Genomic DNA, 19,813 nt, shown 5'->3' with positions numbered 1-19,813 from the left:
GTCGAGGTGAGAAGGAACAGCAGGAAGGAGGACAGAGGAGAGGTTGTCTCTGCTCTTTGGCGGTAATTTCCAGTCCGGGCCAGCGGCTAGCTTCAGGTCGGTGTAGTTAGACTAGGGGTCCGACTGCTCTGACTATACAAGCTCTACAAAAGCAAGGAGGGAGCTTTTTAGAACGATGTCCGCTGCGGGGAAATGTGCCAGCTCTTAATGGGAATAAATTAGACAGTTCTGAACAGGAATTTTTCAAGCGAGGAGGAGGCTTTTAGGATTCCTGCAAGAAGTCAAGTGCCTGCCTAGCATGCACAAAAAAAAAAAAAAAAACCACAGAAGCCACTGTGGTTAATGCTGTGTCCGAGACTCCACTACTCTTCCAGCTCTCAGGTATTGACATTTTATGTAAATGTCAGTGAAAACTCCTAGATCTCACATCTCTCCCAGGGAGCAGCAAGATGACCTGGTGGGGAGAAAGCTGGAAACCTGAGATTCTTTTCTGCCTCCTTCACCCTCACCCTAGGCCAAGGATTCCCAACATTGACCTTACAAACACTTGAGTTAGATGTGTCTTGGCTGTGGAGGTTGCCACGACTTATAGAATGTTTAGCAGTGCCCTGGCCCCTCTGCATGTGAGTAGAAAACCAGGCCACCCCACCAGCTGTGAGATTTCACTCTTGATATTGGAAAACACAAAAGAATGCTCCCAGTAGTCTCCTCCCTTTAACCCTTTCAAGCTTCCCACTGCAGCTTTATTGCTTCTGGCTTATCCTTCCAGCCCACCCTTTGCAAAATTACAGTGTGTATAATCTGTGTACATGTGTATATTAGAGTTCTCTGTGTATAGTCTGTGTACATGTGCATATTAGAGTTCTCTGGGTAGCTCTGGTTTCCTACTTACCGTCAAAAGGTAGCATTCTCTCTGTTGGCTACCACAGATCTACAAGCTGCTATTAAAAATATTTTGATGAACTCTCTAAAATCCTGCACAGAACTCTGTAGATGTAACCAACCGTCTTATTAAATAAGAAACACAGAAACAATGTAAAAGAGAAAGCCGAGAAGTCAGAGCTCAGAGCTAAAATCTCACCCTTTTTCCTGCTGTCCCAGCTTCGCGAAAAGAGACCTACTTCCTGTCGGTTCGTATTTTTAAAGTATGTTGTTCTGCCTTCTCATTGGTTGTAAACCCAAACACATGACTGCCTCGTCACTGTCTGAATGTACAGCCCCCTAGGTCTTAAAGGCATATGTCTCCAATGCTGGCTGTATCCCTGAACACACAGAGATCTTATGGGATTAAAGGCGTGTGCCACCACCGCCACACTCTTGCTATGGCTCTAATAGCTCTGACCCTGAACACACAGATATCTATGGGATTAAAGGCGTGTGCCACCACCGCCACACTCTTGCTATGGCTCTAATAGCTCTGACCCCCAGACAACTTTATTTATTAACATACAATCAAATTAATATTTCAGTACAAATCAAAATAATATTTCAATACAATTAGATTACCACCACATTTCCCCTTTTCTATTTTAATAAAAAGAAAAAAAGCAAAAGGTTATGACTAACAAAAGAAAAACTATATACAAAAGTACAATAACTATATACAATATATACAAGTAATAAATACCTAAACAGGTATTTGACGAATCAGAGAAAATAATTCCATTATCTATCCTATTTTGATAATTCCAAGATGTATCTAATGTACTTTCTATCCTAATTAATTTTCAACTATAACTAACTAATCTTCAACCATAACTAACTAATCTTCAACTCCCTCAGAGACCCAAGAAGGGAATAATATTAGCTAACAAAAATAAAAACAGGAAGTGCATGCAAGCAACTTCCAAAAAAATTTTGTGAGTTGACAGAAACAGCCAGCTGCCTGGGCAGTCACCTGAGGTTTCTCCGCAGTGTTGGGGCATCATCTTCAGCCTATAGGCTTAGTGTATCTGACAGACTCATTTGTGAAGTAGGATGTACACAAGGTCAACAGTTCAACCTCACATTGGGTGACAGCAGTCCACGTACCAGAAACACCTGAATTCCACTAGTGTCCTGTCATGATTCAGGATTTTAAATTCTGGAAATTGTTGACAGTTTTTTAATTCAGCTGTCCATTCTTCTTGGCTGTGTATATATGGCTTCATCTCAGCATCCCCTTCTTCTCCACATCCCTCTATTAAATGCCAGTCTACTTTTGAGAGGCATGAGCTTTCAGCTGCTGTTCCATTGTACAACAGAATCCATCGGCCCTCTGCCTGTTAAGCTGCCTTCGAAGAAAAGGGCACCGTACCTTTTCCGGATGCGAAGGCCACTTCAGGGATGGGGCCATATTGTCCTGGCCTCAGAAGATGCCTTTTGATAAAGCCATAACCACACTTGTTTTGGCAAGAATCAGTAGTCCCTTGTTTCGTGATCTGTCTGTCCATTTTGTCCTGTTGATTCGAGGATACTTTGTTGTCCAGTGGCTAACTTTTGCCAGAATGAAAGTTGACTCCATATGCAGTTTCTTCAATGCCCATATTTTCTCTAAAGTAGATTGGTACTGCCAGGAGCTGACATGTCTCAAAAAAGAAAAATTTTCTAAGTTATTAAAACATTTTAAATGCCATATTCTGTAGATCTCTGAAGGGTTTGAAGATGACCTGTCTAAAACATCTCTGCTCAATTTTTAAAACATATCTAATATGACTACAAGTTCTATGATAATGTCTAACTACTAGCTTTCATTTCTTTATATCCTAATAGTTGATAATAATAACATTCAAGGATCAGAAATTTGCATTACATTGTTAAATGGATGGAATAAATACAATTAGAAATATACATATAGCATTTTCTAACAATATCAGTTTCAAATTTGTGTACAATATAAAACAATTCAATCCAATGTAAAGTATTTAAAACTAGTAATTGTCTTTTTCTTTTCTTTCTTTCTTTTTTTTTTTTTTTTAAACAAGAACCTTAAATCTAATCTCCTTTGCTTAGCCTTTTTCCTAACCCTTGACAATAACTTGTAACCAACCCCCCTAAATACTGAAAATTATCCCAGACCCAAAACCCATTAAAAAGACCAAAAAACCACCCGCCCCACACCACCTCTTTGGGAATGTGGGCGTCGTATTCTTAAAATTGCTTCCTGCTGGGTATGGGCGAAGTTTTCTTTATCCTGAAAGAAAAATTTTAGGTTAATTGTCAAATTCTAGGAGAGGTAACTATATCCTTCATTATCCAGTCTGTGTATAATGCCAAAGTTGAGGGTTTATCTCAAGTCCTTATTCAAGTAGTCTTTGAGACTGGATCATCTCAGCTAGTCATCTCAAAATTGCTCTGAGCATCTTATAGTTCAAAGCTGATCTATGGATGATGTTTGTCAGCTTAATGATATTATTATTGTCCACGTGGAATTGTTGTTGTTGTGGGGCCCCATCTTCTTTCTGGAGACTTCAGTTGATGTTAGGCCAGGCCGTGATTTCCTGCAGAAAACTGATAAGAGACTCGAACACAAAAACATATATATGCAGCTAGCCTTTTTTCTAGAATTAGTTAGTACTCTATGTGACCATTCATATCTTAACAAAGTTTAAAATGTATATATATATATATTAATCTTGTAAATTTTGATATAAAATTTATACTTTGAGAACAGTTTAAAGAATCAGAATAGAATCAAATAGCTGAGATTAGTAATAGAATAGTCCCTTAATTAATTTTGCTTTTGTCCTGTACCATAGCAGAAATGGCTCTTATTCTGGCATGATACAGGGAGTTTGCATTTTCCTTTTAACAACATGCTTGATTTTAAAGAAGGAGAGAGCCATTCTCCAACTCCAAAGTCAGCTTTAAATTTTAATTGAACTGGGACTGTTAGAAGACCAATAGTGTTAAATCTTTAGAGAAAAGCAGAAACAAACATTTAGGAAGACATAAAATTTTTTTAGATAATATATACCCATACACCGTTTCACTCTGTTTCTTGGGATAGATGATTTGTCCCTTTTCTTCAGTTGTCTCATTTGTCCAGTGTTCTTCAGATTCCTTAACCTTCATTCTCCTAAAAGACAAAAACAAAAACCTTTCCCCAAGACTAATTTTGGGGATGTTCCTTTTTGGCAAGTTATTATCTGATGAAATGAAAAGGCATGTTTTATTGATACAAGTTAGTTTAAATTGGATGTTCATGCTGGTTGATGAACTATCACCTCCTCTAATTAAGAGGTCTCTCTTGTTCAAATCGAACCTTTATCAATTTTGATGGTACCCACAGCTTATCTTCTCCTGTAGAAACAAAAGCAAAACCACGTCCCCAATGTAATACATACCCTGGTTTCCATTCTGAGGTCAGCACATCCTTAAAGTATATAGGCTGATTTAATTCTGTAGTTTTTTCTATTATCCAATGTCTCTCTGCAGCTGTTGTTCCTTTCTCATTGGCATTCAGAAAATTCAAAGTTAGAAGAGCATTATGCAGTCTATTTCTGGGGGTTTTTGTTACCCATTTCTGTTTATTTAGCATATCCTTTAGAGTTCTGTTTGATCTTTCTATAACTGCTTGACCTGTAGGATTATGTGGTATGCCTGTAATATGCTTTATATTGTAATAAGCAAAAAACTGTTTCATTTTAACAGAGACATATGATGGAGCATTGTCAGTTTTGATTTGTGCAGGTATACCCATGATGGCCATAACTTCTAGCAAATGAGTGATTACAGAATCAGCTTTTTCAGAACTCAAAGCAGTTGCCCATTGAAATCCTGAATAAGTATCGATAGTGTGGTGTACATATTTCAATTTTCCAAATTCTGCAAAGTGAAACACGTCCATCTGCCAGATTTCATTTCTCTGAGTACCCTTTGGGTTACATCCTGCTGGTAATGGCGTCTGATTGTAGAAGGAACAAGTAGGACATTTCTTTACTATTTCTTTGGCTTGTTGCCAGGTTATGGAAAAATCCTTTTTTAAACCTTTACTATTAACGTGATGTTTTTTATGAAATTCTGAGGCCTCCAGCACATTTCCTATCAATAATTTATCAATCTCTTCATTGCCTTGTGCTAGAGGGCCTGGCAGACCAGTATGGGATCGAATGTGAGTTATATATAAAGGATGATTCCTTTTCCTGATTGTATCTTGTAATTGAATAAATAGTGAAGTTAATTCTGAAGCATCAGGGATAAATTCTGCAGTCTCAATATGTAACACCACCCTTTCAGCATACTGAGAGTCAGTTACTATGTTGAGAGGTTCTGAAAAATCCATTAATACCAACAGAATAGCATACAATTCTGATTTTTGAACTGAATTATACGGACTTTGAACCACTTTACTTAAATTTTCTGATTTGTAACCTGCCTTTCCTTCTTTGTTGGCATCTGTATAAAATGTACGAACTCCAGATATGGGTTTTTGCCGTACAATTCGAGGCAAGATCCATTCAGCTCTCTTTATAAGATCAATTCTATTGCTTTTGGGATATTTGCTGTTAATTTCTCCCAAAAAATTACTGCAAGCTCTTTGCCAAGGTTCACTTTCTGTCCATAATTTTTCAATGTCCTCCTTAGTTAATGGTACGACAATTTCTGCTGGGTCTATGCCTGCTAATTGACGAAGTCTCAATTTTCCTTTGTAAATCAAGTCAGAGATTTTTTCCACATAAGTTTTTAATTTTTTATTTGGTTTATTTGGTAAAAATATCCATTCCAATATAATATCTTCCCTCTGCATTAATATTCCAGTAGGAGAACGCCTAGAAGGTAAGATAACCAAAATGCAATCCAGCTTTGGATCAATACGATTCACGTGTCCTTCATGCACTTTCTTTTCTACCAAGGCTAATTCTTTCTCAGCTTCAGGTGATAATTCTCTTGGACTATTTAAGTCCTTGTCACCTTCTAAGGTTTTGAACAAATTAGTCAGTTCATCATTTTTTACCCCAACAATAGTTCGTAGATGAGAAATATCTCCAAATAATCTTTGAAAGTCATTAAGAGTCTGTAGTCTATCTCTCCGAATTTGCACCTTTTGGGGTCTAATTTTTTGTAGCTCTATTTTATATCCTAAATAATTAATAGAATCTCCTCTTTGTATCTTTTCAGGAGCAATTTGTAATCCCCAGCGAGGCAAAATTTTCTTTACTTCTTCAAACATTATTTCTAAAGTATCTGCATTTGAGTCAGCTAGTAAAATATCGTCCATATAATGATAAATTATAGATTTAGGAAATTTTTTACGTATCACTTCCAATGGCTGTTGTACAAAATATTGGCACAGAGTTGGGCTATTCAACATTCCCTGTGGGAGGACCCTCCATTGAAATCTTTTAACCGGTTGAGAATTATTATAAGTAGGCACTGTAAAAGCAAATCTTTCTCTGTCTTTTTCTTGTAAGGGTATTGAAAAGAAACAGTCTTTTAAATCAATAACTATGAGAGGCCATCCTTTTGGTAACAGAGTAGGCAAAGGCATCCCAGATTGTAGAGAACCCATTGGCTGAATTACTTTGTTAATTGCCCTAAGGTCTGTTACCATTCTCCATTTACCAGATTTCTTTTTAATAACAAATACAGGAGAATTCCAAGGGCTGGTTGATTCTTCAATATGCTGAGCATTTAACTGTTCTTCTACCAGCTCTTCTAAAGCCTGGAGTTTCTCTGTTGTTAAAGGCCATTGCTGGACCCATACAGGCTTGTCTGTTAACCATTTTAAAGGTAGAGCTGTTGGTGTCTTTGGAAGATCATCAGTTATTGTGCCCTGTTCTTGTATAATATGGATGGCTGGTGACCACTCATTAGAACAATATCTTCTAATATTTCTCTCACTAACATGTGCTAGTTTATGATTTGTTTCTGAGATTGGAGGGATGTTAATCTGAGTATTCCATTGTTGCAACAAGTCTCGACCCCACAGGTTCATAGTTATGTTAGCCACATATGGTTTTAATTTTCCTCTCTGTCCTTCTGGACCTATACATTCGAGCCATCTTGCACTCTGTTTCACCTGAGATAATGTCCCAATTCCTAACAGTTGAACGTTTACCTCCTGAAGAGGCCAAGTTGGATGCCAAAATTCTGGTGCAATTATGGTAACGTCCGCACCTGTGTCTACCAGACCAGACAACAAAACACCATTTATTTTTATCGTTAATTTTGGTCTTTGTTCATTAATAGAAGTTTGCCAAAAAATTTTCTTTATGTTTTCTCCTGAATTTTCTATTCTCTCTGTTTCATCATTCTGACCAGCATGATTTATTCCAATAGGCATTTGGTTATTTAATCGCTCTCCAGAGCAGGCATTTCCTCTATGGCTGCCGGAAAGGTTTGAACTGGATTTGCACTGGGGGCCTGCCTGAGGCCCCTCTGGGAGTTTCCCGAAGACTGAGGCAAAGGATTACCCTGTCTGTCCTTTGTTGATCTACATTCGTTGGTCCAGTGTTTTCCCTTACCACACCTTCTGCATACTCCAGAAGGAAGGGGCATTCTGTTGCCATTGTTCCTTGAAGAAACATTGTTTCTGGAAATGACCTGTCTACAGTCCCTTTTCAAATGTCCTTGCTTTCCACATCCAAAACATCTAACACTCCTCAAACCTTTTGAAATTACTTCTCCTACCCATGTATCATCATGCTCATCAGCTTCAACATTAATTGTTTCTCTAATCCAATCTTCCATAGGTGCAGATCTTGCCCTTAATGGCCTGATTATTCTTTTGCATGCTGCATTCGCATTCTCAAAGGCCAAAGATTCAATTATTGCCTTACCAGCTTCTGAATCCGAGACCGTTCTCTTTACTGCTGAAGCCAGTCTTTGTAAAAAATCTGTAAAAGACTCTTTTGGGCCTTGCTTCACCTTTGTAAATGACTCAGATTTTTTTCCTGGTTCCTCAACTTTGTCCCATGCATTCAAGGCTGCCGTTCGACATAAAATTAGGGTTTGGACATCATATAAACATTGTGCTTGTGCTGAAGCATATTGGCCTTCGCCCATAAGCTGATCCTGGCAAATTTGTACTCCTTTATCCCTCCATTGTTTTTCTATGTTTTTAGCCTCCTCCTTAAACCAAGTCAGAAATTGAAGTCTCTGGCTGGGTTCCAGAACACCTTGTGCGAGGTCCCGCCAGTCCTGTGGTACTATCCTGTTATATGTTGACCAAGTGTTTAACATTTGCTTTACATATGGGGAATGCATGCCATAAGATACTATTGCCTCCTTAAACCTTTTTAAATCCAACATTTCAATTGGAGCCCAAGTATTTTGTGTAGCCATTTGATCAGGCATCTGCTGTACTGTTACAGGATAAATTAAGGGTGACTGTGTGAAAACAGGCTTTCTTTCTGCAACCTTATGATCCCGACTTGAAACAACTTCACTGTTAATTTCTTCTGTCTGAATTTTTACAGGTTTAACAAGTTCTTCTAACGCTGTTATCCTGGCACTTAAATTGACTATCTTTTTAAATATTAAAATGTGGATTATTATAGTGATGAGGTGCATAATTCCACCAATACTAATATTATATAGTTGTTCCATTGCCAGACTGCCTAAAATTTCGAACAAAAACCAATTTTCTTCCAATGTACACATAAAACCCATTTGTTTTTTAATGTGGAAAAAAATTCTCTTTTAGATAGTTTCCTTTAAAATATCTGATATATTATGACTTACCAAATCTGCGTAGAACAGTAGAAATCCGAGGGGATTTTCAAAGCAGCCACCTAGTGTCCCAGGTGTAAATCCAGAGAGAGAGAGAGAGAGAGAGAGAGAGAGAGAGAGAGAGAGAGAGAGAGGAAAGAGAGAACGCACAAGAAAGCGTAGCCGGCTAAAGCTTAAATGCAGCCACGTGTTCCCTCTTGTGCCGAGTCAAGGCTTGGGTCTGGCTTCCTTAAGCTCCGACCACGTGCGTTGGCTTTACAGGCAGGGCCCTGTTCGGCAGGGCAGGTCTGAGTTGTTTGTAGCACCGGCTCTAGGCAAGCTGCTCACAGACCTAGGCCCGGGCTAGAAGTTGCTACCCGGACTAGGACGCCAGCAGCTCGGACTAAGAAGCCGATCGCCGCCGGCCACCGTGTGCCGCCGCTGCCGCTGCCGCCGCCGCCGCCACCGCAGGCCGCCTGCCGCCCTTGCGGGAAAGCGGACCTGCCGCCAAGCCAAGCAGTTTTTAATGGATTCTTGTCACGTTGGGTGCCAGATGTAGATGTAATCAACCGTCTTATTAAATAAGAAACACAGAAACAATGTAAAAGAGAAAGCCGAGAAGTCAGAGCTCAGAGCTAAAATCTCACCCTTTTTCCTGCTGTCCCAGCTTCGCGAAAAGAGACCTACTTCCTGTCGGTTCGTATTTTTAAAGTATGTTGTTCTGCCTTCTCATTGGTTGTAAACCCAAACACATGACTGCCTCGTCACTGTCTGAATGTACAGCCCCCTAGGTCTTAAAGGCATATGTCTCCAATGCTGGCTGTATCCCTGAACACACAGAGATCTTATGGGATTAAAGGCGTGTGCCACCACCGCCACACTCTTGCTATGGCTCTAATAGCTCTGACCCTGAACACACAGATATCTATGGGATTAAAGGCGTGTGCCACCACCGCCACACTCTTGCTATGGCTCTAATAGCTCTGACCCCCAGACAACTTTATTTATTAACATACAATCAAATTAATATTTCAGTACAAATCAAAATAATATTTCAATACAATTAGATTACCACCACAGAACTCTCTTATTCCCCTTCCTGGATTCCCCACATCCCTTTGTGTGCATTTTGATTGATGCTTACATTTTACATCATTTTAAATGCTATCATAACTAACACCTAGCAAGCATCCATTAATGTTGATTCACACAGTTATCCATGAGGGTGTCAGTGTGTGCATTCCAATTGAGTTCTGAAAAGGAAAAATATCCTGGAATAATCCAAATTCCTAGAAAGACAATTGGCATACAATGACAAATACAGAGATCTTTTGGTTAGTTATGGAATCCCCCTCCATAGGCACAGTACCTGACGGAGGTTCGCTGCTGGTACTACCTCCAGCCAAGCTTATCTATGTACATCCTGGTAGAAATCCATATTTTTGTTGTTGTTGTTTTAAATAAAGTCTCACTCTATAAACTAGAAGAGCCTCAAACTCTGACCTCCTGCCTCTACCTCCCCATTGTTGACACTTCAGTCATAAACCATCATGCCCACCTGTAAAATCAAAATTTACAAGAATTTTTGTTAGCTAACCAGAACACACTTCAATATCTGATCAGCCTTGATATCTAATCAGCCACCATGCTTTCCCAGACAGCGTCGGATCGCCCTGGCCTGTCTTCAGCAGAAGCCAGGATGCCACCATGCTTTCCCAGACAGCGTCGGATCACCCTGGCCTGTCTTCAGCAGAATCCAGGATGCCCTTTGTCTCTGGTGTTCCCTTCCAGCAATTTTTCACTTACCATCAGCCACCTACTCTTCTGCTGTAGGTTATATGATGTACTGAGAACAGAGTCCCAATCTCTGTCTCCTGCCACTTTACCCCCATTGCTAATTCTGATGATCCTTAGTAATGGTTTTCATGTTACAAATAATTCAGAATAACTAATGACAGAATACTGTATCTTCTCAAATAATTTACAGGAATTTTTTGGTTGGTTGGTTGCTTAGTTTTTCTTTTGGTTTTCAGATTTCTGTCTTTCACTGTTTCTCTGTCTCTCTCTGTCTTTGTCTCTCTGTTTCTGTATCTCTCTCTATCCCCCTCCCTCCTTCTTTCTCTCTGTGTGTCTTTCTCTGTGTTGTGTCCCTCCTCCATCCCCCCCCCGTGTGTGTGTGTGTGTGTGTGTGTGTGTGTGTGTGTGTGTGTGTGTGTGTGTGTGTTTTACAGGGACTCACAAAGCCCAGGATAATCTCAAGTAGCCCTGGCTGAATTTAAATGTGCTTTGTAGCTGGGTCTGACCTTGAACCTCTGATTTACCTGCTGGTATCTCCCAAGTGCAGGGATTACAGGCCTGTAACATGATGGAACCCAGAGCTGAGGGAAGGCCAGCATGAGATCTGGAAACAATGTGGTATCTACCGACACACACAAGACAGAGTCATTCTGTCTCAGTTGCTGCAACTAACATGGATCCAACTGCTGCTTCCTGAAAGGGAGTAACCTAGGACAAGACACCACTTGAAAGTGGTGATCCATCATGGACAAGGTATGGTGGCACAGCTTGATCACACCATCCCATCTCCTCCCTCTCCTACACTGTCTTTCCGGCAACTGCCGCTCTGTGACAGTGGTCTAGGCTGTGGTCTGTGACAGCGATCTATGGATGGACCAGTTCAGCTTTTATCTTCCTGCCTGAGAGGCTGAGCAGTCTGCAGCTTCCCATCTGGCCGCACCACAGCAGCCACGCTCAGAGGAAGCCACACAAGCTTCTTTCGCAGCTCAGTATCTAGTGGTTTTTGCTACGCCGTGTGAGCAGGCAGCTGGCTCCCGCGGAAATATTGATGTGAGGTCCCCTCACTGAGAACTTCCCATTTGATCCTGGAGCACCTCGACTTAACCCTCTGTATCACAAGTGCCCTTTGAATAGCTGTCTAAGGAGTGTGCATGGGAAGTGGGCTAGAGCCTGGGCTCTGCAGGCCTCCCCATTCCCCAAGGGAAGGAGTGGCCTACGCTTCAAAGCAGAGCTGGCTTTCCAGACTGACTTTCTTGTTCTTTCTGCAAGGGCAGATAAGTGATGGTCTCTAGCCTTGTTTGTGATGAACATGGAGTTGTCTGTGGGAGGGACTGACCAAGAGATAGCCCAAAATAAGACATAAAAACCAACAGGAGACAGTAGTCACTCTAGCTGAACCAAAAGGAAATTTCATTTCCCCAAATGTCAAAAGGTAAAAGGGATAAATGACTATCTGTGGTACCTATTAGCATACCAAAGTGCATGCTGGCCTCCAGGCTCCCTCCGTATCACAAGTACCTGTTACACATTTCCAAGTCCATGCTGGCATCCTGGCTCTTCTCAGCTCTTTTCCCCTCCTCCCCTACCCTAAATTCCCTCCAGCTCAGGAGCCTCCCTCACCCCAGCTACTCATTTCCCTTAATCCCTGGTTTTTCAGCTATACTCTATCCTTGCACACATCCTCTCTATCTTCTTCTCTGTCTCTCTGTCTCTCTGTCTCTCTCTGTCTCTCTGTCTCTCTGTCTCTCTCTCTCTCTCTCTCTCTCTCTGTGTCTCTCTCTCTCTCTCTCTGTCTCTCTCTCTCTCTTCTCTCCTCTACTCTCTCTCTCTCTCTCTCTTCTCTCCTCTACTCTCCCTCTCTCTGTCTCTCTGTCTCTCTGTCTCTCTGTCTCTCTGTCTCTCTCTGTCTCTCTTCTCTCCTCTACTCTCCCTCTCTCTGTCTCTGTGTCTCTGTCTGTCTGTCTGTCTGTCTCTCTCTCTCTCTCTCTGCTCTCCTCTCCTCTCCCTCTCTCTGTCTCTCTTCTCTCATGGCTAGGCCCAGTCTGGTGTCTGTGTTCAGTCTACTACTTTATTGCTCCTTTGGGCTCTCCTGGATACCTATGGCTGTTCTCTTTCTCACATCTACAGTAAAAGCCTTCCTGTTAACGATCCTAAGGAGCACACATCCTGTATACAGCAGAGACTCGAGGAAGTCCAATGGTGCAATTGTGTAGCTTGAGGTACTTCTACCATAGAGAGTCAATGAAACGGAATACACGGCGTACTTCATGGTGACAGTCTCCAGCTGAGACGGAATACACGGAGTACTTCATGGTGACAGTCTCCAGCTGAGACGGAATACACGGCGTACTTCATGGCGACAGTCTCCAGCTATGTCAACTGCAGGGACTTACTGTGAGCATTTAGAATGCCCTGCTCTAGAACTCCAAAAGGCCCCTGAAGACCTTTAGTCATTGTCTCAAATCTGCAGTTACCTTGGATTCCAGAAACAACAGGATGGCTAAACATCTTCCAGACAAGTGACTAAAGCCACCCCTGACCAATCTTGAGCCTCAGAAGACAGAGCACTCAATTCCCCATGCCTGTGAGGCAGCGCCTGGAGCTGAGGCGCTGCCTAAAGCCATGAGGACTTCCTGGAGGCAGCTTCAGAAGCAGACTGGAGATAAAGATCAACCGGACACACCTAGACCGGAACTGATAAACTATGTGGACCTCTTGTTCTCTGCTCAAACAGTTCCTCCTGCTTAACCAGGATTCATGGCAGTCCCCTGAAGAGGAACTTGAGGTCACCGGAGCCCCTTCTCTGTTCCTCCCACAGTGAGCCACTTTGATTAAATCTCCATTTTTCTGTGTTTCACCATGACTGTGTCTTCCTTAGTTCACTTATTATAATAACTCCTAAACCTGCACTATTTGTCCTAACACTCCAGAAACATTATCATGTGTAAGCCCAATCTATCAATGTGAGCTGGGACTCAAAAGGCGCACACTCTGTGTGTGTGTGTGTGTGTGTGTGTGTGTGTGTGTGTGTGTGTGTGTGTGTCTGTGTGTCTGTGTGTGTGTGTGTCTGTGTGTGTGTGTGTGTGTGTGTGTCTGTGTGTCTGTGTGTGTCTGTGTCTGTATGTGTGTCTGTGTGTGTGTGTCTGTCTGCCTGCCTGTCTGCTGATTCGGAGGGAGGGACCTAACCCCAATTTCCTCCAAACTTGCTACTATCTGGCCAGCTGAGGGACAATTACAGGCAGTCTGTCTGCAATCCTGGAATCCACAGTGAAGGTACCAAAGTAAGAAGGAACAAAATGTCTAAAGAATTTCAAGAACATTAGAATTAACAGATTGTCAATGATGTGCTTTTGCACATACACACACATTCACACAGATGTACACATTCACATACAACACACACATACATAGCCATACAAACACATTCATACACATTTACATGCAGCACACACATACAGATCCATATACACACATGTACACATTCACATACAGCACATGTAAGGATTCTGTCCTTAATTACATCATCAGCCTGCGATGGTGTCCCAGCCTAAAAAGTGGGTGGGCCCTCTGTGTGCCTCTCTTCCCTTTCCACTCTCTCCTTCCGTCTGCTCTCTCTCTCTCTCTCTCTCTCTCTCTCTCTCTCTCTCCCCCTCTCTCCCTCTCTCCCTTTCCTCCTCCCCCTCTCTCCCTCTCCCCCCCACTTCTCTCCCAATAAAGCTCTAAAAGATAACCATGGCTGTGATTCTTCCTCCAGCACTCTCCTTCATAGCGGCCAGCCATGAGGAGCAGTGCACCGTTTAACCAACAGCACACACATTCATACACATTCACATGCGGCACACACATACGGACCCATATACACACATGTACACATTCACATACAGCACACACATACATACCCATACACACACAATCACACACATATACACATTCACTTTTAATACATAATACATATCCATACACACATTCTCTCTCATGTATATACCAGCCCAGGTTTAAGCCTGACTCACCTGAATGGCAAAGCCCTCACTCTCAGAGTCGACACATTTAAGTTTTATTGGTGTGACTATAATCTCAATTGTACTAAGTTCTCTTTACTTGGGTCTTTTTTATTTCTGCCATCATCTTCTGGCCTTCTGTTGGGTCCAGTGTCTGCTGTTTAAATAGCCTTGCTTGGCCCCTAGCTTTTAATGCTTTTACCTTTCTCAAGTGTGAGGTGAGACTGGAGACTGAGCAAGGGCAGAGAGACCTGACTTTCAGGAGTTACGAAGTGATAGCGTTAATCCAGCTGATCAAGAATAAGACCACTACCACAATTTAAAGCCCAATTCTAAGCAAGCTTTACTTACATGTGGGCCAGGTGGATAGGTTCTGGCCAGGTCCATACCCAGGTTCCTGGGAAATGGCCCAGAATCAAGTATGACAAGGACTTAAGAAGGAAAACCCATAATTCATTGCATTTCCCATCAGGCCAAATCAGGGGCAAGCACACATCCTGGTGTACCTCCAGCCTATATCCAATCAGGGGTAAGCATACATCCTGGTGTACCTCCAGCCTATATCCAATCAGGGATAAGCATACATCCTGACATATTCTTGCCTGTAAACCTCCTGTCCACATGTGATCAAGTACATCCAGTGCAGATGGGTCAAATAAACTTGTTATAGGACTGAAAAACATGTAGTTTGTTATCTCTCATAAACAATAGCCTCCAGCATTTCAGGAACTATCTGTCCTTGAAGAAGAGATCAGACACATTTTTATTTCATGGGTCACTAAGGTTTGTAATTAAAACATAAAATGTGATTTTTGGCTTTCACAATAGCAAATACATTTTAAACATTTTTGTTCCAGAATGAACTGTTTGTTATGTGTTATGGAGTTAAAAACCACAAGGAAAAGACCACAGACTGAATCCAAATTATAATTGGGTGTGTTTATTAATACTCCTAGCAGGGTGAGAGCCTTAAAACCACATGGGAGGGTTGCCACCCCGGAGGGACTGGGGAAGGGTTTTTAAATGTGGAGACCGCAACTGTCTCTTTTCTGTGGAACTGGCAGCTGCAGGAGAAACTACTTCACTTCCCTCAGCTACATGAGGAGCTGCCCCTCTCCTCTGCACAGAGTGATGAAGGGGCTGCCCTCCTCCTGCACACAGTGGTAAGGGGCTGCCCTCCTCCTGTACACAGTGGTAAGGGGCTGCCCTCCTCCTGCACACAGTGGTAAGGGGCTGCCCTCCTCCTGCACACAGTGGTAAGGGGCTGCCCTCCTCCTCCTGCACACAGTGGTAAGGGAGCTGTCCTCCTGCACACAGTGGTAAGGGAGCTGTCCTCCTCTGCACAGAGTGATGAAGGGGCTGCCCTCCTCCTGTACACAGTGGTAAGGGAGCTGTCCTCTTGTACACAGTGGTAAGGGAGCTGTCCTCCTCCTGTACACAGTGGTAAGGGAGCTGTCCTCCTCCTGTACACAGTGGTAAGGGAGCTGTCCTCCTCCTGTACACAGTGGTAAGGGAGCTGTCCTCCTCCTCCTGCACACAGTGGTAAGGGAGCTGTCCTCCTCCTGCACACAGTGGTAAGGGAGCTGTCCTCACCTGCACACAGTGGTAAGGGAGCTGTCCTCCTCCTCCTGCACACAGTGGTAAGGGAGCTGTCCTCCTCCTGTATACAGTGGTAAGGGAGCTGTCCTCCTGTACACAGTGGTAAGGGAGCTGTCCTCCTCCTCCTGTACACAGTGGTAAGGGAGCTGTCCTCCTCCTCCTGTACACAGTGGTAAGGGAGCTGTCCTCCTCCTGTACACAGTGGTAAGGGAGCTGTCCTCCTCCTGTACACAGTGGTAAGGGAGCTGTCCTCCTCCTCCTGCACACAGTGGTAAGGGAGCTGTCCTCACCTGCACACAGTGGTAAGGGAGCTGTCCTCCTCCTCCTGCACACAGTGGTAAGGGAGCTGTCCTCCTCCTCCTGCACACAGTGGTAAGAGAGCTGTCCTCCTCCTCCTGTACACAGTGGTAAGGGAGCTGTCCTCCTCCTCCTGCACACAGTGGTAAGGGAGCTGTCCTCCTCCTCCTGCACACAGTGGTAAGGGAGCTGTCCTCCTCCTCCTGCACACAGTGGTAAGGGAGCTGTCCTCCTGTACACAGTGGTAAGGGAGCTGTCCTCCTCCTGCACACAGTGGTAAGGGAGCTGTCCTCCTCCTGCACACAGTGGTAAGGGAGCTGTCCTCCTCCTCCTGTACACAGTGGTAAGGGAGCTGTCCTCCTGTACACAGTGGTAAGGGAGCTGTCCTCCTGTATACAGTGGTAAGGGAGCTGTCCTCCTGCACACAGTGGTAAGGGAGGTGTCCTCCTCCTGCACACAGTGGTAAGGGAGCTGTCCTCCTCCTGTATACAGTGGTAAGAGAGCTGTCCTCCTGCACACAGTGGTAAGGGAGCTGTCCTCCTCCTGCACACAGTGGTAAGGGAGCTGTCCTCCTCCTCCTGTACACAGTGGTAACACAGCTGTCCTCCTCCTGCACACAGTGGTAAGGGAGCTGCCCTCCTGCACACAGTGGTAAGGGAGCTGTCCTCCTCCTGTATACAGTGGTAAGGGAGCTGTCCTCCTCCTGCACACAGTGGTAAGGGAGCTGTCCTCCTCCTCCTGTACACAGTGGTAAGGGAGCTGTCCTCCTCCTGTACACAGTGGTAAGGGAGCTGTCCTCCTGTACACAGTGGTAAGGGAGCTGTCCTCCTCCTGTACACAGTGGTAAGGGAGCTGCCCTCCTCCTGTACACAGTGGTAAGGGAGCTGCCCTCCTCCTGCACACAGTGGTAAGGGAGCTGTCCTCCTGTACACAGTGGTAAGGGAGCTGCCCTCCTCCTGCACACAGTGGTAAGGGAGCTGTCCTCCTCCTGTACACAGTGGTAAGGGAGCTGTCCTCCTCCTCCTGCACACAGTGGTAAGGGAGCTGTCCTCCTCCTGTACACAGTGGTAAGGGAGCTGTCCTCCTGTACACAGTGGTAAGGGAGCTGTCCTCCTCCTCCTGCACACAGTGGTAAGAGAGCTGTCCTCCTGTACACAGTGGTAAGGGAGCTGTCCTCCTCCTCCTGTACACAGTGGTAAGGGAGCTGTCCTCCTCCTCCTGCACACAGTGGTAAGGGAGCTGTCCTCCTCCTGTACACAGTGGTAAGGGAGCTGTCCTCCTCCTCCTGCACACAGTGGTAAGAGAGCTGTCCTCCTGTACACAGTGGTAAGGGAGCTGTCCTCCTCCTCCTGTACACAGTGGTAAGGGAGCTGTCCTCCTCCTGCACACAGTGGTAAGGGAGCTGTCCTCCTCCTGTACACAGTGGTAAGGGAGCTGTCCTCCTGTACACAGTGGTAAGGGAGCTGTCCTCCTCCTGTACACAGTGGTAAGGGAGCTGTCCTCCTCCTGTATACAGTGGTAAGGGAGCTGTCCTCCTGTACACAGTGGTAAGGGAGCTGTCCTCCTCCTGTACACAGTGGTAAGGGAGCTGTCCTCCTCCTGTATACAGTGGTAAGGGAGCTGTCCTCCTGTACACAGTGGTAAGGGAGCTGTCCTCCTCCTGCACACAGTGGTAAGGGAGCTGTCCTCCTCCTGTACACAGTGGTAAGGGAGCTGTCCTCCTCCTGCACACAGTGGTAAGGGAGCTGTCCTCCTCCTGTACACAGTGGTAAGGGAGCTGTCCTCCTGTACACAGTGGTAAGGGAGCTGTCCTCCTCCTGTACACAGTGGTAAGGGAGCTGTCCTCCTCCTGTACACAGTGGTAAGGGAGCTGTCCTCCTGTACACAGTGGTAAGGGAGCTGTCCTCCTCCTGTACACAGTGGTAAGGGAGCTGTCCTCCTGTACACAGTGGTAAGGGAGCTGCCCTCCTCCTGCACACAGTGGTAAGGGAGCTGTCCTCCTGTACACAGTGGTAAGGGAGCTGTCCTCCTCCTCCTGCACACAGTGGTAAGGGAGCTGTCCTCCTCCTGTACACAGTGGTAAGGGAGCTGTCCTCCTGTACACAGTGGTAAGGGAGCTGTCCTCCTCCTCCTGCACACAGTGGTAAGAGAGCTGTCCTCCTGTACACAGTGGTAAGGGAGCTGTCCTCCTCCTCCTGTACACAGTGGTAAGGGAGCTGTCCTCCTCCTCCTGCACACAGTGGTAAGAGAGCTGTCCTCCTGTACACAGTGGTAAGGGAGCTGTCCTCCTCCTCCTGTACACAGTGGTAAGGGAGCTGTCCTCCTCCTGCACACAGTGGTAAGGGAGCTGTCCTCCTCCTGTACACAGTGGTAAGGGAGCTGTCCTCCTGTACACAGTGGTAAGGGAGCTGTCCTCCTCCTGCACACAGTGGTAAGGGAGCTGTCCTCCTCCTGTACACAGTGGTAAGGGAGCTGTCCTCCTGTACACAGTGGTAAGGGAGCTGTCCTCCTCCTGTACACAGTGGTAAGGGAGCTGTCCTCCTCCTGTATACAGTGGTAAGGGAGCTGTCCTCCTGTACACAGTGGTAAGGGAGCTGTCCTCCTCCTGTACACAGTGGTAAGGGAGCTGTCCTCCTCCTGTATACAGTGGTAAGGGAGCTGTCCTCCTGTACACAGTGGTAAGGGAGCTGTCCTCCTCCTGCACACAGTGGTAAGGGAGCTGTCCTCCTCCTGTACACAGTGGTAAGGGAGCTGTCCTCCTCCTGCACACAGTGGTAAGGGAGCTGTCCTCCTCCTGTACACAGTGGTAAGGGAGCTGTCCTCCTGTACACAGTGGTAAGGGAGCTGTCCTCCTGTACACAGTGGTAAGGGAGCTGTCCTCCTCCTGTACACAGTGGTAAGGGAGCTGTCCTCCTGTACACAGTGGTAAGGGAGCTGTCCTCCTCCTGTACACAGTGGTAAGGGAGCTGTCCTCCTGTACACAGTGGTAAGGGAGCTGTCCTCCTCCTGTACACAGTGGTAAGGGAGCTGTCCTCCTGTACACAGTGGTAAGGGAGCTGCCCTCCTCCTGCACACAGTGGTAAGGGAGCTGTCCTCCTGTACACAGTGGTAAGGGAGCTGTCCTCCTCCTCCTGCACACAGTGGTAAGGGAGCTGTCCTCCTCCTGTACACAGTGGTAAGGGAGCTGTCCTCCTGTACACAGTGGTAAGGGAGCTGTCCTCCTCCTCCTGCACACAGTGGTAAGAGAGCTGTCCTCCTGTACACAGTGGTAAGGGAGCTGTCCTCCTCCTCCTGTACACAGTGGTAAGGGAGCTGTCCTCCTCCTGCACACAGTGGTAAGGGAGCTGTCCTCCTCCTGTACACAGTGGTAAGGGAGCTGTCCTCCTGTACACAGTGGTAAGGGAGCTGTCCTCCTCCTGCACACAGTGGTAAGGGAGCTGTCCTCCTCCTGTACACAGTGGTAAGGGAGCTGTCCTCCTGTACACAGTGGT

The 19,813-nt window shown here is 45.0% G+C and overlaps 1 protein-coding gene and 1 long non-coding RNA gene across 3 annotated transcripts in view; one reads left to right on the top strand and one right to left on the bottom strand.

Annotated features, from left to right (window-relative positions):
* LOC102919226 (serpin B6-like) overlaps positions 1 to 12,519 on the bottom strand; it is a 33,372-nt gene extending 20,853 nt beyond the window's left edge. The window contains exon 1 of one of the 2 annotated variants that reach the window (XM_076573134.1): positions 12,496 to 12,519. The gene's annotated coding sequence lies outside the window, so the exon portion shown is untranslated. Of the gene's footprint in view, positions 1 to 1,081; positions 1,125 to 12,495 lie in introns of those variants that run through there. The other variant, XM_076573133.1, reaches the window with a different exon arrangement.
* Positions 249 to 13,285, top strand: LOC107399504 (uncharacterized). The gene is made up of 3 exons (XR_006072515.2): positions 249 to 381; positions 10,971 to 11,181; positions 12,556 to 13,285. It is a non-coding gene; the product is annotated as an uncharacterized LOC107399504 (long non-coding RNA).
* The last annotated feature ends 6,528 nt before the right edge of the window (positions 13,286 to 19,813 follow it).

Source organism: Peromyscus maniculatus, chromosome 5, assembly GCF_049852395.1.
Source record: "Peromyscus maniculatus bairdii isolate BWxNUB_F1_BW_parent chromosome 5, HU_Pman_BW_mat_3.1, whole genome shotgun sequence".
NCBI lineage: Eukaryota > Metazoa > Chordata > Mammalia > Rodentia > Cricetidae > Peromyscus > Peromyscus maniculatus.
This window is presented reverse-complemented; position numbering and strand designations above follow the sequence as displayed.